Genomic DNA, 18,805 nt, shown 5'->3' with positions numbered 1-18,805 from the left:
ATATATAAACAGTATATATATATATATATATATATATATATATATTAGTAAATTCCAGCACCTGTCACTCCTACAAACGACTACAAGAAATCCTTTAATAATGACAAAACCCACATGCTTCAGCATACTTGCAGCACAATGCATAAACCTTTTATAACTCTCAGTCGATGGCAAGCTTTTCTATACAAATTGAATTTCGAGCTGATAATAAAACTATCAATGAAAACAAACGAAGCGTTTTCTGTGTCTGTTCAGCCAGTGTAACGTTAAGACCATCTATCAGAAAAGCAATTGACACTTTTATTGCTTGAATGGTGGATTGGAGAGCACATGACGAGGAAGCCGTCTGCAATGATCCAAGCATCACCGATTCAGAGCATCGTCACAGATTTGAATAAACATCAGTTTTCTGGCCTTTGGATTCTGAACACTTAACATGTTGGATAACCTCACATTACATCGTCTGTGTTCATTTTGGTTGGAGCTAGAACAATGCCAGTATTATTATTGTAATCAGTAATAATAAGAACAGCCAATAGTGATTATTTTTACATTTAAGGCTCCAATTATGTTTTATTTCTTGATTTTGGCACAATAATAAACATTTGAATGTGTATTAATTATCAATATGTAACATGGACTGCAATGTAAAATGTCATCCATTGTTATATCAACTGATGGAGTTAATATTGTTTTGCATTCCCTTGCTAAAACACAAAGTACCCACATAAAAGCTATGAATAGCTGTAAATATGAAATTAATTTCATAAACATGCACAGAAATGGTCATGAATTATGTCCAAAAACACACTGACTTGTATTCAATACGGACCAATGTGCTGTTTTCCTTTGTATCAATCAACCAGGAATGCAATGATAAAAATACGCCAAATAAAAAAAAATGACAATGGCATAAAACAGAAAGCATCGTGAATCAATGCAACAACAAAAAAGAGAGAAAGTAGCACGGGCGCTTGAATGCGCGTTACAATGTAACGCTGAACAACAAAAGATCTTTATTGCGTCATAATCGCTGTTACATTGAAACGTCTGATTTTTTGATCGCGCTTCGTGTTTCCTCATAACAGCGTTTATGATTTGATCTCTTGTGTGTTTAAAGGCCCCAAACTCCTCCAGACACCATTTTGAGTGTCTCTGTGTCTCAGCTCTATGGAATGTCCAAATGCATGACAAGGGAATGAACAAAGTCAGCATGAAAAAATCCATCTCATTCATGGATCCGTCCGGAAAATGGCTTTAACCGATATTCTAAACTCGAATAGGTGAAGCGAGTGCATTTGTTTTCTCTTCAATCGCCATCAGACAGTTTTAGAAAGAGCCTCATCATCACTAACACACATTGGCAGGAGAAAAGCATTGCTGCTGTTTGATGGTGGTGAAGCTCTAATGGTGGTTGGATGGTGTTTCTGGACTTTGAAAATCACTACACTACTTTGGAAATCAAACTACATAAAATGTTACTTACCGGTATGCGAGGGTTTAAATAGGTCTCCCTGATCCAGTCTGTGATCCCGGTTTAGAGCGATCTTCTGGGTTGCTGAGGGTCAGTCTATTCTCCGCGAGTGTGAAGGTTTCCTCCTCCGGTTGATTTTTCAGGCTGTATGGAAGCACATAAAGCGATGGGGGATGGGGGATGCCAGAAGAGAAGAGAAGAAGGGAGGGGGATAGAAAGAGAGCCAGAGAGAGAGGGGGGCAACTACATGGAAACACAAGGGGAGGACCTCTGTGTCTGACGCACGACTGAACGCACCAGTCACTCAGTGCACCATCCATTCGCCACATGCACGAGCAAAAATCATCCAATATGGCCAAACACGAATGCATGCGTGTGCATGGAAATAAACCATACTGAATTATGCTCTAACAATCCATATGCATAAACATTCATGTATGTGAAAACAGCCTAAGCGAAAGTCAGAAAAATGCGCCAATTTATGTAGGCTACGCACATTCCCCCCCATGTACGCACTTTTTTTTGTGTGTGTGTTTATTTTAAGCAGGAAATGTAGGGCTTTTATTGCACAAACATCAATATTATTTAAATATTTATATTATCATTAACAAAAACATCAACAATGATAATAATACAAATACATATTTATATTGATCATATATAGAAATATATCATATATTTAAAAAAAAAGAAAAAAAAAGAAAAACGCGAGTTGATAGTGACGAAAATATATTTGTAACGTATTTTTCTCAGGCAGCCTATTAAACGAATAATGCATAAAACCCAATTCTATACTTTTACAATTGATCTTACAGTTGTTATTTTTCCCTTAAATCATGCATAATATAAAATTATACACATTTATATAAATTATTTATAAAGATAATTATAAAATAATAATAAAAAACAACAACATATAATATAATATAATATAATATAATATAATATAATATAATATAATATAGCATTTTTTTAGTTCGCGCGCCCTCTAGTGTCTGCAATGAACCTCTACATGAGGTACTAGAGAAAGGGAAGAAAGTGGTTTTACAGGCTACTCGTGCAATTGAAACGGGAAATATGTAAACTAGTCTCATATTTCAACAAGTGGGGTAATGAATAAATCTTAGGATCATTCTGAATGGCCATGATTTCCCAGTGAATCGGATAAATTCAGCTCGGTTGGCTGGGAAAGAACAACAATGCCACCTTGTGTTTCGAACATGATATAGCTAAGATCACGTTTCATCTGGATCGCTTTTTCTTTTGTGTTCTTGAGAGATTATTTGAAACGTATATCCAATTATTTGAAACGTATATCATAAATTCCCTTACAAAAAGGAACTTAAATACTGAATAATAGCCTATTATGTGACATGGTCTAGGTTTGTCCTATGGCATATGCCTAATTATGTATAGCCTACATAACATATTACACAGTAGGCTACTGCAAAGAGCACAATGTTATTTCCATCATGGTTTAAAAATGATATCACCGTAATACATGTTATTTCATGATAATTTTTTATTTTTTTTATTTAATGATTCATTTTTTTTACAGTATAAAGACGAGCGTCAGAGCAAAGAGTGTCAGCAGAGCTCGAGTTATGAGAAAAGAAAATCAACAGCGCCCTCCTCTGACAATGAACAGACTGACAGACAGTCTTATGAATTTACAGTGAGAGAGCTCTAACAAATACAGGACATTTGGATTAGAGTCTCTTACTTACAACAATGTTTTCAAAGCGTCGACTCAATAGTTCACTTTGAGGGTATATCACTTGAGGAAGGGACGAATCAGGCCACCCCATAAGGAGTGAATTAGGAGTGATAGGAATTGGATCAGAGGCATTCGAGGAGGTATACCCCAGGGGTTTAGAATTTAAGATCCCTTCGATCTCAATGAGTGTAGTGAGAAGAGTTTCTTTGGGTATAGGCTGAGTTCCCAGAGTGACCTGTAGAGCTTGTTTCAGGGAACGTATCTCCCTTTCCCAACACCCACCAAAGTGTGGAGCGTGAGGTGGGTTGAAACGGAAGTTAATCTGCTGACTGGCAAGCTGTTCCTGAAGCTCTGGAACTAGTTTGCCAAATGCCTGTCGCAGCTCCCTTTCCCCTCCTTTAAAATTCGTACCTTGATCACATAAAACTTCCAAAGGCTTCCCACGTCGGGCTATAAAACGCCTGAGGGCCATAAGGAAGGAGTCTGTATCAAGTCTTGGAAGGAGGTCGATGTACACCGCGCGAGTAGTCATGCACTTGAACAAAATACCCCAGCGCTTCTCATTTCTCCGTCCAATTTTTACTATGTATGGCCCGAAACAGTCAATACCAGTAGAATAAAATGTGTATTTTCTACGCATTTCTGCCAGTACTCTCTCAGGTCCTGGGTGAAGCAGCTTTGTATCATAGTCCTTAATGAGAAGGTTAGTGACAGGATGATGGGAATCCAGCACAATAGGATGCATCAACTCAGGCTCAATCTCTTCACAGCAGCGAAGACGACCTCCTACCCTAAGGAGGTGACTTACACAGTCAAGTTCAGGAGCGAGGCTAAGGAGCCGACTGTTGCTATTCAATTGTTTCCCCGCTGTAATTTGTGCCATATCGGAGGGAAAGCTTTCCCATTGGGCTTGCTGAAGGATAGCTATCTCAGCCTGTTGAAAGTCTTCAGCTGATAAATTGGCCCCATTCTCCCTGAGAGATTCAGTGATGGTTGTCAGTAATTCTTGAAAGGTCAGAAATTTGCTTAGATCGGGCATGGATAAGCGATGTGCAGTATTAGTCAAACCACAGAATGTAGAGTTTCTTAGTTCATCACTGTCAATAAAAGAGGATGGGGGTGTAACCAGCCACTGATCAGATGAGAGATGAAGGAATGGGGGCCCTGTATTCCAACGACTTTGTGGCCCTAGTTCTGCCAGCCTTTTCCCTCGGGTGATATCATCTGCCGGGTTACTATCTGAAGCCACATAGCGCCATTCACAGTGGCTGGTAAGGTCCTGAATCTCTGTCACCCTTGTACCAACGAAAACCTTGAATCGACAGGATTCGGATCTAATCCAGGTCAAAACAGTGGTGGCATCAGTCCAAATGAAAACTTGTCGAATAGGCAAAGTCAATTCCTTCTGAAGGGTCTTAGCCAACTGCGCACCTGTCAGGGCTGCACATAGTTCTAGACGAGGTATTGACAGCCATTTCTTAGGAGCCACTCTTGATCTGGCCACTATGAATGTGATCTCCACTTCTCCCTGCCGGTCTTCTGTTCGATGATAGGCGACCGACCTATAAGCTGACTCAGACGCGTCACAAGATATGGATATCCCGCTGGCTGAAAAGATCATCCTTCGGTGCAGTACAATAGCATCTGGGTAAGACTATCTTTTGTAAGTCATTAAGCTCCTCTGCCCATCTGTTCCAAGCATTCATCAAATCTTCTGGTAACCTGGGATCATCCCAATCTCTCCTTTTGTCCCATAGTCGCTGCACAATCACCTTCGCACGTGTGGTGTATGGGATGATGTAGCCAAGAGGATCATATTGACTGGCAAGCACCTTATATATATTGCGCATGGTAACTTGGCACTTTACAGCACGGAGCTTATTGGACAAAGTATCAGTTTGACAGTTCCACTGCAATCCAAGCACTGATTCATGGTTTGAGACATTACCCTTGACAATCAATTGCTCAGCACTGTCCGATCTGGATGCTGCTGGTAAGTGACTGATGGTGGAAGGCGCATTACTGGCCCATTGCCTGAGTTCGAATCCTCCGTCTGCCAAGTTACTCTGCAACTGGTCTACCATGAGCTTTGCTTCATCTACAGAGGGCAGACTTTGCAGGTAATTGACTACATAAAATGCCTTCAGTACAGCATCATGTACCTTTTCACCAGGCTGACTATTTTCCAGGATATGCTTCTGCAAGGCAAAGACGGCGCAACATGGGCTACTAGTGGTCCCAAAGGGGAGAACTTGCCATTCAAAAACTCTCGGCTGAACTTCTCTTTCTTGGTCTCTCCATAAGAAACGGAGAAGGGGTCGATCTTCAGGAAGGAGTCTTATCTGGTGGAACATTCCTTTAATGTCGCTACTAGTGGTGGGCATAGATTAATTTTTTTAATGTAGATTAATCTCTGTAATCTTGGAATTAATCTAGATTAATCTAGATTAAAATGGCTCATTTGAATTCTGCCGAAGGCATTCAGAATATGTGTGTGCTACCCAAATAATGACTAAAGGGCACGTGTTTCTTAAATACAAAGTGACATTTAAAAGAACTTGTGAAGAAATGCCAGAGATTTATTTTTATTTTTATTAAAACTAACAATAAAAAATTTTTTTTTTAACTTTGATGAGCATATAAAACAAAACAGCTCCTTGGAAAAAATGAAATGTAGCCTACTATTGTAGTAGTTATAAACAAAGGTCTATTTTTAGTTCAGATTAACATTTGAGGGCAGCAATTTTATTCATAATGTCAAAATAAAACCAACGTAATGTTACTTGAAAGCATTATAGCCTACTATTCCTGCCAAACTTCCATGGTTGCAGTTAGTTTTACTACAGTAAATCCATGGTAAATGTTGCAGATCTGTGGACACTGGATAGTTCATTCATGGCACAATGTTTCTTCCTGGCTTACGCACTGTTTGATCCGTTAATAACAGAGAAATGTGAATGTTTCTCACTAGATCTCGCAGCGATGTTATTACTTAAGTAGCGAATTCAAATGATTTATTTACTGGATCTCTTGATCAAGATCGGCTCGCGCTGCTTTGGTCCAAACTGATAAACAACGGTCCGTCAACCACACAATAACGAGTAGCTCAGTTTCGTTCCGCTTGCATTACGTTTGCCATTTGATGTCGAGACCCGCCTACATTTGAAATAACTAAATTTTGGTCGGCAGGAAAAATGGTCCAACGAACCGTTCGGTTTGAAAATGCGTACCGAACACCGAACTGAATCCGTGCTAAAATATCAAGGTGAAAGTCATCATAGTTTGCTTAGTATAGACCCAGCTCCCAACCCAACTTTGAGAATAGATTAACGGCAATATTTTTTTTATCGCCAGATAAGAGACTCACGTTAACGCAGCACGTTAACGCCGATAACGGCCCACCACTAGTCGCTACTGATAGCGATAGAATGTTCTCTGAATCTTAGTAGCACACCCAGTAAGGAGGAAGTCAGTGTAGGTCCTGGAAGTAACAGTTCATTGAGGTTGTTTCCTTGAAACTGGAATGAACAGTTGAAAACTACTCTATGTTTCCCATTATGTTCAACCATATGGTGTGGGATATACCAACTTACTGGAGTGTCTTCGGCTCCTGATTGTAGTTCAGCAATGTAACCTGCCTGCTCCATTCGTTTAATCTCAGCCTGGTAGATAGCTGCTTGATCAGGAGACTTACTGAGGCGACGATCTAGGCTTCTTAGATGAGGCATCACTGCTGCTTTGGGTGCATGAAGAGAGGGCATATTTTGAACTCTGAGCAGTGGGGTAGCATATCGCTGAATCCCATCGACTTGAACTCTGACCGTTTTTTGTTCCAGTAGTTTTAATGACTGCTGGTCGCGTACTGATCTAGTACTTGTCTTCTCATCCCTCCAAGGAAGGACATCCATTTGCCAGAGTCATTCAACTTGTTCGTGCAGAGTAACAGAAGGTGTCAAACTTGTGAACAGACATTGGGCTAGCAGATGGGTCCTCTCTTTCTACTGTTCTCTCCCTGCTCTGTGCATTAACTTCATGAAGAACAAGTAATTGACGCCCATTACATGCCTTGCAGCGCATCTTAAGATTACACTCTGCTGATCTATGGCCCCGTCCACAGCACCAGCATCTGTTGTGGCCCTTAATCCAATTTTGCCTCTGAAATTTGGAGAGTTGAGAGAAATTGGCGCAGTTATTCAAAGAGTGTTTGTTATTATCACAGTAAGGGCAGTAAGGTTTTGCCATGGTGGTCTTAACTGTGACAGGTGATGGAGATGCTGAAGGGTATTTCTCAGAGCCAAGTAGAACTTCTGTCCCTTTGTGGAATGATTTTACCTTCCTTGGTGGGTCGTCCCAAGATGACCTGGTGGAGTACCCTCTACCAGAGTGGCTTGCATATCTTGTGGAATCTTCTTGCATTTCATATTCTAACCAATCTGAGAAGTCAAGGAGGGTAGGAATCTTTACATCTAATGGATAGGTGAATCTTCTGAAACTGCTTTGGAGATCATGTGGTAATTTACCCAGAAGTCTGGACACATGAGATCCACATTTTAATTCTATTTTACCAGGCTAACCTAGTTGTCGCAACATTCCCACCAAGGATCTCACCCTCAGAGCATACATTCGGAAGGTTCTGATATCTCCAGTGTTGATGCTTGGTCCCTCCATCAATTCCACTATGCGCTGCAACGCCAACTGATGTAGCTGGCCATACTGCTTATTGAGGGCACCCATGGTTTTGGTATAAGGATGACGTGAACTGCTGTAAGATTCAGCAATTCGCTGAGCTTCTTCAAGCTTCTTCCAGAATATGGAATTTGAAGTGCTCTGTGGAATCAACTGGCAGAATGTTTTCCAAAGCAACCTTAAGCCGTGCAAACTCTCTGGGGTTTGGGTGAATCAGGTCAGGAATCGTAGGAGTAGGTCCACGATATACTCTTTCTTGTTCAACCGATAAACTTGCAGAGTGGTGATGCCTTCTACTCCTAGTTGATAACTTGTGCCGTGGCCTGATGGAAGATTGTGGAGATGGTGATCAGACATGACTTCTTGGAACCATGTTGACCTCAGGTCTTCCATCTTGACTCCTATTGATCTGTCTGTCAATCGATGGATTGGTGTTAACCTTTTGGTGCCTGGATGAGCGCAGGCGTAGGTTTCACATGCCATCATCAACAGAAGAGGAATGACTTTTTAATGACTGCTTGAATCCTCTGAGCTTTCCGAACTTTCCGCTATTCTACGATCTTGTAATGCTTCATGAGATGCCTGGGCATTTTTTGCATTTGATACCGGTTTAATTACTCTGGGCCTTCGTGGGGCTGGTACTGGTCTAGAGCGGTCTCGGGTCTTTGACGGACCAGATACAGGAAGTGGAGATAATATCTGAGGAAATTGTGACTGCTGATTTCGCCAACTTATCAATTCTTTCACCTCTTCTTCCAATTGAGACATCTGTGACGTGAACTTATTGTAGGCCTGCTTAAGATCATCTCTTTCCTCATTCAGCTGCTGAACCGTGACAATCAGGTCTCGGTGGAGTTTCCTTAAATCAGCATTCTCATCCCGCAGGGCTTCCATTTGCTGGTCCCACTGATCCGTTATATACCACCGTTGTGGACTGTGATAATCACTATGATGTGCTGCTGCCTGTAGGGTGTCCATCCTGACATCCTCGTCGACAGATGCAGCACAAGAAGATTTGTGAGAATAGTTGGGTGGTGATAAGGATCTATGTAGGTTATAAACAGTCAAATCATAATCCTGCAAATGTGCTGGAAAAGATGATTGTCTCCTGGGCCGCACAACAGGGACTTCAGCTGATAGCTGCTTCTCCATTAACTGTGGGAAACTCTGGCTCCGGCTTGAAGGACCATAAAGAAAACTGTTGACTTTCAATCAGTTTGGGGTTGCCAGTGGGGGACTAGTTCACCACAGATGTCCGATTAGAGACATGTAGAAGCAGCATAAAGGTTCTTTGTAGCTTTATTTTCTCCACAACAATCCCATAAAGCTTCAATAAAGGTTTAGCACATAAGTGTGAATGAGTACATTTGTGGTTCCATGAGTACTGTATGTGTGTGGTCCCATTCAGAGCTGTTTACTATCAATTCTAATCAATGCCACAGTCCTGCTGGAGATGGGCTGAGCCTAGTGTTTTCACGTTGCTGCTTTGACAGCGTGCTCTGACATTGGCATGTGTAAAAGAAATGTGTCAAGAACTTGATATCAAATTCTGTAATTTTGAAAATTCAATAAAATAAATAAATAAATAAATAAATAAATAAATAAAAAAGCCAGAGCACCCATAAAAATAAATAAATGAAGTAAATACAATCTCCTCAGTCCTCCGAAGACCCCGACAAAAATGTCCGTTGGTGCTTCAGTTGACTACTTCGCTCAGAGAACCTGTCAATCACAGCTGTCAGTCATGACGTTACACCAGCGTTTTTATAGCATCACGTAACTAACTAAAAACCTACTTATTTTTGAAACAGACACTTGAACTTACATCAGCGTGATAAAAACGACAGCAAATGAAAGAAACCACCTTTGGAAAAAAGATATTTGAAGTGTAATTTAATTGTTTAGTTGGTCTCACGTCCCGTTGAATAACACGGGGAGGTGGGGCTTATGACCTATACTAGGACCAGTCACAGGGGGGGCGATCGAGACGTTTTGGCTTCACTTTTCAGGGCTTGTGCGGCACTCTTGGTTCGAATATGCCTACTACTATAGACCTTATGTAGCCCCGCCCCTTTTCAGCGCTGCGCTTGTTGTCTTTTGACTTCCGGTCTGTATTTTCACAGCGATTTTGCGTGTTTATTAATGAACGGCTCGTTTTAAAATCTTCCCGGTCGACTGACATTTGTTAAGTCATCTGCTTTGAACATTACAGTCCTCATGATAACTTTCGTTTACTTCACATTAAGTAAATCCACTTCAAAAGCTAATTACTCTTGGACAGCAATGCCATAGAAATATACAGAGCGACCGCAAAAACGGAAGTTAAAAGACAATATTCTAAAGATGGCGGCGCCCTCGTTTCTCTGGCGCATAAGGTCTATATAGTAGGAGAAAACAGTACGTGAAAGGTAGTATGTTCGAAACATCAGTATTTATAAAAGAGTAGGCGAGAAGTTCCCGGATGGCCTACTACTTCCGGCCAGATTTTCGCGTGCTCGTCTGATGGATACTTTTCTATCCCAGGAGGCCACGGGAGAGGATACGTCATAATCGAACATCGCGGAGATCACTGACACGGTTTCTTGTGTTAATCGTATGTGTTGAACAACTGTAGTGTGAACTGTTGAAGGTGTAAAGGAGTTAGACAGTATAGTAGTTGTGATTTTGCTGTAAAAACATGTTTTATTATGTATAGCTAACAGGGGAGCTCCAGTAAGCACACATACGTCTCTAAAGTGGATTTACATAAACCATATCTTAAAGACACTTATTTTAAGTGTATTTACATCTGAAAGGAAAATATTCTATAAGTATTGCAGATGAGCACATTACAACAAAAAAAAACAGACATCTGAGTGATGAATGTGTGCTATTATGTAGGATAATTCACTGTTGTCAACACTGTTTACATTTGACAAATGTGCTGTAAGTAGGTAAATAAACAAATCTATAAAGTAACTAAACATAAGTTCTATATTTTATTTGTCCCTTAGTACTGTTGATAAATTGAGGAACATTTATGTTGAATAAAAAGTGAGTTAACACATCAGCAACAACCTCAACATGTAAATGTAGTATCGAGCACATAAATCACAGATGTAACGTGAATCTTGTCTGGATGTTACAGGGAGAGATGAACACATGTGTTTATTGAGCACATAAATCAAAGAGGTAACGTGAATCTTGTCTGGATGTTACAGGGACAGATTAACAGATGTGTGTTTATCCAGTGGAGAGAGACTCATGAAGCTGAATGCTGCCATCAAAGGCTTTGAGTAAGTATACTACATAAATGGATAACAAAATCTATTTAAATAATAAGTTGTAGTTTATTTTAATTATTGTAATTTCAAACCGAGATATTACAACACTTTTCTGATTCTTGATTTCTGTGCATTTTCTGCAGAACTTTTGTGATGGAGCAGAGGATGCAAGGAAAGTTGATGGTGGCATTTTTTGGGGAAAAAAAGGTTTTAGGGATTTTACTAAAATATAAATTAAGGTAATTTTTGTCATTTTTAATACAGGAATCAAATGACAATGTGCTGTTAAAATGACTGCTTTTGTATAATGTTTGTGCATTTTTGTAGGATCTGAAATGTCTGCAGACTGGTGTGATCACTGAGGATGAGGAGCCCAGAGCTGAATCCTGGAAATGGTGCCATGTATGAGACCCTCCATCACTCCACCTGCCCTTATTACCTCAGATTGTGAAGCACAGCGCAGCACGCAACAACCTCCGGCACGAAGGCTCGGCTCACCTCTGGTGGTCAGCTGATTCAAAATAAAGCCACAGAATGGGAACCGCTGTGTTGAGATGGCAGTAGGATTTGGGGTTCAGTGCCTGTAAAAAGTTTCTTGTGTTGTTGACTTATTTGTTTATTGTGATGGTTACTTTTATTTGTTCTTTTACTAATTTATTCATTTTTCTTATTGTTGTCAGTATATAAAATATAATTATTTAATGTATGCATTAATTCATTGCTTGACTGAATTTAGATGTTTCACTGCATTTGTCTAGTGTGTATTCATGCATAGCTATGTCATATGACAAAACAAATTACATTTTGCTTGTTTTATTAAATTAAATCATTTTCAGTATAAAAAAGTAACATAATTAAGTATTGGTCAGCATTTATTATTATTTTGTTTAAGTTTTCGGGTGGGCTAACAATGCAATTCATTCTGAGGTAATATTCATTTTTAAGGAGAGATACTTTTTTTTTAGTATTTTACTATGTAAAAAAATGATATTTTTTGAGTATAAAATCAGCAGTTTTCTCCAAAGGTGAGAATGAGGTCTTCGAACAGCTGCCCGTCTCCTTTGTGCAGACATTACAAATGCTGTGGAAAACCATTCTAGGTAGGGCTGTCGAGTTACTGATGTTATGAAGTGTTAGTGCACTTGTCGCTCATGTACATTTTTATTGCAGAACTTATAGTTACATACAAGATCAGGGAAATATACCATAGTTGTATCTTTAACAATGAACAATCATAATGGCAAAAAGAGAAAACATAAAGATCATTGGTTTGTGTACTACATCATAATATGAGATTTTATACACAGGAAAAACAATGACAAGGCTAAATATCTTTAAATAGTTCTTCATAATACATTAAAAAATTTTTTTTTTTGTTATTTATAAGCCTGAGGGATGAAACGAGAGGTAAATTCAACAAGAAAAAGGAAAACAAAGGAGATTTAAGCCACTTTTGCTTGTGGGTGAAATTTTTGGGATATAAAATAAAGAAATTAACAACATATTCAAGATATGTTGATTTTGGGGTTTCTTAAAAATTATATCGTAATAAGGATAAAACTGTGGGTCACATTAGTAGGGTTTCAAATATAACCCTAAATGTATTCACAAAATAAACGGGCAGCTGTTTCTTCAACAAGACCACAAAATGAGAAGGTTTCATCAATATCAAGATGTTTACAGATAGATGAATTAAACGTGTCGTTCATATCTCGTTGCGCTTGTGATAACGCGTCGTAGGTCACATGATAACGTCAACATGGCTGATGTCGGATCACATTCATACTGAACGAGATAGTGGGTGCTTCCAGGGGGCCAATGTTTCGTAAAAAATTGAAGCTTCCCCTGGCGCCGCCATTGATTAGCAGACCCCCACCTGCTGTTAGCATTCCATTGACTCCCATTCATTTTGGCGTCACTTTGACAGCGAATAACTTTACATCTGAGGCGTTTAAAGACTCCATTTGTCCATTATTTATTTCTAAAGAAACACGAAAATGTATAAAAGGCTCCATTACCTTGTATCTTACGTTATGGCCCCGTAGAAGCCGTTTTTGTAAAAATAGGCTAACGATTGCGTCATAACCATGTGACTCTCTGTCGCACAGTAGAGAAATTACCGTATGGACAGGAGGAGAAGCTCGCGGGCAATCAGGGGGACGTGGAGGCAAAATGACAAAATAATTAATCAGAATACTTAGCAAAAGTTTCTCCTGCTCCTAGCTCATGGACATCTCCTACTCACACTCTCCGTCTCTGCAAGTTTCGGAAGGGAATGATTCAGATTTCTCTTGGCACAGCTACTAGAAGACAGACGGGTTGATCACGTCACATCTACATCGTCAAGCTCAGTTTGAGTCTGCGCAGTACGGTCAGCCATCAGGAAGTGAGTGCTTCTAATTGACTTCACTTTTCTCCGTTGAATCCAATGGGGTCGCTGTGTCCATTTATTTTACTGTCTATGGGTGCTTCTCATTTCTTATTTGTGCATCCTCGTTTTCTTTTCCTCGCATCTCAGCTCCACCCCCTGTATAGGGTGACCACCTGGCTATTGCTCTGTTGCAGGTCAGCAGACCTGATTTTGCGGGACAATGCTGTCCGATGGAGAGAACTTAGTATTATTATACTAGGTGAATACATATTGATTTTATATTAGATGTCTTTTTGCAGTGATGTTAACATTTTTTAAATTGCTAATAGGCTTTATAAAAATGTTAATGATGGCGCTGACCGGCGCTGTTCAGTAAAATAAAACTCATTTTAACAGCACGTCTATTCAATCTAAATAATTAAGTGACAATAATAATCCAATCGCTAAAAAGCACATTTCCAAATAAGCACATAAATTCCATTTTGAAAGACTAGAAAGATTAAATGCGTTTTTACCGGATTCAGTGCATCTTGAATTTATATTTTTTTGTCTGATCTGGCAGCTTCGAGTAGGGCCTTCTCATTCATTATGTGCCTTATTATACGAACAAAGACGCTTTTTCTTCTCGGGAGCTCCGGATAGATAAATTTTTCTGTTGCAGTTTTGTGTGTGTGTGTGTGTGTGTGTGTGTGTGTGTGTGTGTGTTTTTTCTCAGTGTTTGTTTTCCCGCTCTGGCTAGAACCAATAATAACGGCTGCGCTGCGCATGTTCAGTTTTTTCTTATTAACATTTTTTATTGTAGAATTGTAATTTAAAGGACGATGAAATAAAATGACGCAGACAAAATTCAAATGCAGGACACTGCTTATTGTCACAAATGAGACTTCCGCGGTTCCTCCTGCTCACCACCAGAGGGAACCCTCTCCTGAATATTAAACCATTTGAACTACATTTCCCACATACCTGGCACTGATTACCTTGCACCTGATCTTCATCAGTGGACTATTTAAGGTGCTCTCAGACTCTGCCTCATTGCGAAGTTTTGTATTTACCCTGGTGATCAACTCTGAGCGTTTCTTCCCGTGTTTTGTCTTCCTGTGGATTACTTTTGGACTGTCTATTCAAATCTTGATTCTTTGCTGCCTGCCCTGGACTATATTCTATACTGGACTGATTTATGTAAGTTTGCTGCCTGCCCTGACCTTATGCCTGTTTCTGGATTACGAGTTGCCTTATCTCTACTGTTGTGTTTGCTGGTGATTGACCCTGATTGTACGACCAAGATTATAATAAAACTGCAAATGGATCCTCACTCTCCTGAAGCTTCATTACAGAAAACTTCGCCAACACACGATCCAGCAGCTCTGGTTCAAATGTCCACGGAGATTTCCACTCAAGCTAACCAACTCGCCATTCATCAACATCAGCTAACCCATTTAACTACAGTAACGGAGGAGCTCGTCAAGACGCTACAGAGTTTGCAAATGTCACTTACAAACCCAGCCCCTTCTCAACCAAACGTGAGTGTGGACGCTTCTCCACCACCTTCATTCACAGTTAACCCACGTCTGGCTCTTCCTGATAAGTTTGATGGTAACCCAACTAAATGTAAGGGATTTCTACTGCAATGTTCATTATTCGTTGATCAACAACAAGCTATGTATAACACCGATGCCAGCAAGATTTCCTTGGTATGCTCACTCCTCACTGGCAAGGCGTTAGAGTGGGTGACGGCAGTTTGGAGAGCAGATGGCACTGCTTTTCCATCGTTTGGCATCTTTCTTCAACGATTCCGGGAAATATTTGAACACCCAGAGGGAGGTATGAGAGCTGATGATCAACTACTCGCGTTGAGCCAGGGCAGGAGTACCGCAGCAGAATATGCTTTGACATTTCGTACTCTAGCAGCACAAACCGACTGGGTGGAGAGCACGCTTAAACTGCTCTTTCGCAAGGGACTCAACTTGGAGTTGCAATCCGAACTGGCCTGCCGAGATGAAGGGAGATCACTGAATCAATTCATCGAGCTAACCATTCAGATTGACAATCTGATTCGTTCACGTCGTCCACTCAGAACGGTACCAACCAGCACACAATATCCAGTTACTCTTTCTCAAACTGAACCCATGCAGCTCGGATATACTCATCTGACTCCGGAAGAAAGAGAACGCCGCATACGTCAACATCTCTGCCTCTATTGCGGTCAACCGGGCCACCTGAGGGCTTCCTGTCCCACAAGACCACCTCTTCGTAACTCCTCTTCGGTGAGTCCTTGTGTTCAAGCACATCACTCCAGTTCTTGTATCAAAGTACCTATAGTATTATCTCTAGAAGACAATCATATATCCACATCAGCTCTATTAGACTCAGGAGCAGCCGGAAACTTTATGTCTCATGAGTTTGCTCAACAACAACAACTCCCACTAATCTCTTGCAACTCTCAATTGGCAGTGGAAGCGCTAGATGGACGGCCTCTCGGTGATGGAAGGGTTCTGCACACCACCGTGGACCTTCAACTACAGACCGGGACCCTTCACACTGAGATAATTCGTTTCTACATCATCACATCACCTCATAACCCGGTTATTCTTGGACTCCCCTGGCTACGTCAACATAATCCCCTCATTTCATGGAAGGAAGGTCGGATCATCAAATGGGACCCGTCATGTCACTCCAACTGTTTAACTGGCAACCCTTCACTCTCCATTCAGACCGTTACGCTAAAGGACGAACCTGTTATTTTCCCCACTCTTCCCATTGAATATTCTGACCTCATCGAGGCTTTTAGCAAGACCAAGGCTATGGAACTTCCTCCTCACCGCTCAAGCGACTGTTCCATCGAACTATTACCAGGGACAACACCACCTAAGGGTAGAATTTTCCCCTTATCACAACCCGAATCAGAAACCATGAAGAACTACATCGAGGAGGAACTGTCAAAGGGGTTCATCAGAGCATCTACGTCACCTGCAGCCTCTGGCTTCTTCTTTGTTAAAAAGAAAGACGGTGGTCTACGCCCTTGTATCGACTACCGGGGTCTCAACGACATCACAATCAAGTTTCGATACCCCTTACCTCTGGTACCAGCTGCCCTAGAACAACTCCGCAATGCCAAGTATTTTTCCAAACTAGACCTCCGCAGCGTCTACAATCTCATTCGCATCCGGGACGGTGATGAATGGAAGACGGCTTTTTCTACCAGCACTGGGCACTATGAATATTTGGTTATGCCTTTCGGGCTGTCCAACAGTCCTTCCGTATTTCAATCGTTCATCAATGACGTCTTTCGGGACATGCTTGATCGTTGGGTTATTGTTTACATCGACGACATTCTTATCTACTCCAACACCTATGAGGAACACGTGCAACACGTAAGAACAGTATTACAACGACTCATTGATCACCAGTTATACGCCAAAGCAGAGAAGTGCGAATTTCACCAGACTACCACGTCATTTTTGGGCTACATCATCAGTCAGGAGGGAGTCGCCATGGACGAGAAGAAGGTCAAAGCCGTTCTAGACTGGCCACTACCAGTAACCCTAAAGGAATTACAACGCTTTTTGGGATTTGCTAATTTCTACCGACGCTTCATCAGAAATTTCAGCTCGGTAGCCTCTCCCTTAACCTCTATGACTAAGAGAAATTCATCACACCTCACCTGGTCAACTACAGCACAGGAGGCTTTTGCAGAACTCAAGTCACGTTTCACATCTGCCCCCATCCTCCATCACCCTGATCCAGAACTCCCGTTTATTGTTGAGGTGGACGCTTCAAATACGGGCATTGGAGCCATCCTCTCACAACGGCACGGATCCCCATCCAAGCTCTATCCTTGCGCCTATTATTCCCGCAAACTTAACCCAGCCGAACAGAACTATGACGTCGGAAACCGGGAATTGTTGGCCATGAAAGCAGCTATGGAGGAGTGGCGTCATTGGCTGGAGGGGTCTAAACATCCGTTTGTGATTCTAACTGATCACAAGAATTTGGAATACTTACGATCTGCCAAAAGACTGAATCCCAGACAAGCGAGGTGGGCTCTCTTCTTTACACGATTTGACTTCACCGTTACCTATCGTCCCGGTTCAAAGAACACCAAAGCAGACGCCTTATCACGCCAACACGACTGTTTAACTCCCATTAAATCCAAGGAAACCCTTCTTCCAGAGTCATTAATCGTGGCCCCAATTCAGTGGGACATCATGACAGAGCTCACTCAAGCCAATTCACAAAAGACCCCTCCTCCCGAATGCCCCCCTGACAAAACTTTTGTACCTCAGGATCTCTGTCAGAAAGTACTACAGCAAGTTCACTCTTTACTCAGCTCCGGTCACCCTGGAATTGCTGCCACTGTTAACCTGCTTCAGAACAGCTTTTGGTGGCCAACCTTGCGGGCAGACACAATAAAATTCATTAACGAATGCATCACCTGTAACACAAGCAAACATCTCAGACAGTTACCATCTGGTCTACTGCAACCATTGCCAGTTCCCCACCGACCATGGTCCCATCTTGCCATAGACTTTATTACCGATCTCCCCAAGTCCAACGGGAATACCACAATACTCACTGTCATAGATCGCTTCTCCAAGGCCTGCCGTTTAATTCCACTTCCCAAGCTGCCTACAGCATTTGAGACTGCTGAACTCATGTGCAACTTTGTGTTTCGCTTCTATGGTCTTCCTGAGGACATTGTGTCGGACCGAGGGCCCCAATTCACATCCAGAGTATGGTCAGCATTCTTCCAACAACTCAACATCAACGTTAGCCTCACTTCAGGATATCACCCACAATCGAATGGTCAAACAGAACGTCTCAATCAGGAGATCACCCGGTTCCTCAGATCCTATTGTCATCAGAACCAAGCAGACTGGAGTCGATTCCTCATGTGGGCTGAGTATGCACAGAACTCACTCCAGAAGCCCTCCACCGGACTAACTCCATTCCAATGTGTAATGGGCTTCCAACCTCCCCTATTTCCATGGTCAGGGGAACCTACCGAGGTACCCTCTGTCAACGACTGGCTCCAGAGAAGCGAAGACATCTGGAATCAGGCTCACACCCACTTGCTACATGCTGTCAGGAGACAGAAGTTGCAGGCCAATCGTCACCGCCGCCCCAATCCCGAATATACTCCAGGTCAATGGGTCTGGCTATCCACTCGAGACCTACGTCTCAGACTTCCTTGCAAGAAACTCAGTCCCAGGTATGTGGGTCCCTTCCAAATTGTTAAACAGATTACACCAGTTTCCTTTCGTTTGGCATTACCCTCTAATTATCGTATCTCTCCC

General features: G+C 41.5%; 1 protein-coding gene across 3 annotated transcripts in view; it reads right to left on the bottom strand.

The window, feature by feature from the left end:
- fam168a (family with sequence similarity 168 member A) overlaps window positions 1–1,801 on the bottom strand; it is a 65,759-nt gene extending 63,958 nt beyond the window's left edge. Inside the window, exon 1 of one of the 3 annotated variants that reach the window (XM_079874749.1) lies at window positions 1,487–1,801. The gene's annotated coding sequence lies outside the window, so the exon portion shown is untranslated. The remainder of the gene's footprint in view (window positions 1–1,486) is intronic. The other 2 variants (XM_079874750.1, XM_079874751.1) reach the window with 2 other exon arrangements.
- Window positions 1,802–18,805: the final 17,004 nt, after the last annotated feature.

The sequence above is a fragment of the Squalius cephalus genome, assembly GCF_949319135.1.
Source record: "Squalius cephalus genome assembly, chromosome: 6".
Lineage (NCBI taxonomy): Eukaryota > Metazoa > Chordata > Actinopteri > Cypriniformes > Leuciscidae > Squalius > Squalius cephalus.
This window is presented reverse-complemented; position numbering and strand designations above follow the sequence as displayed.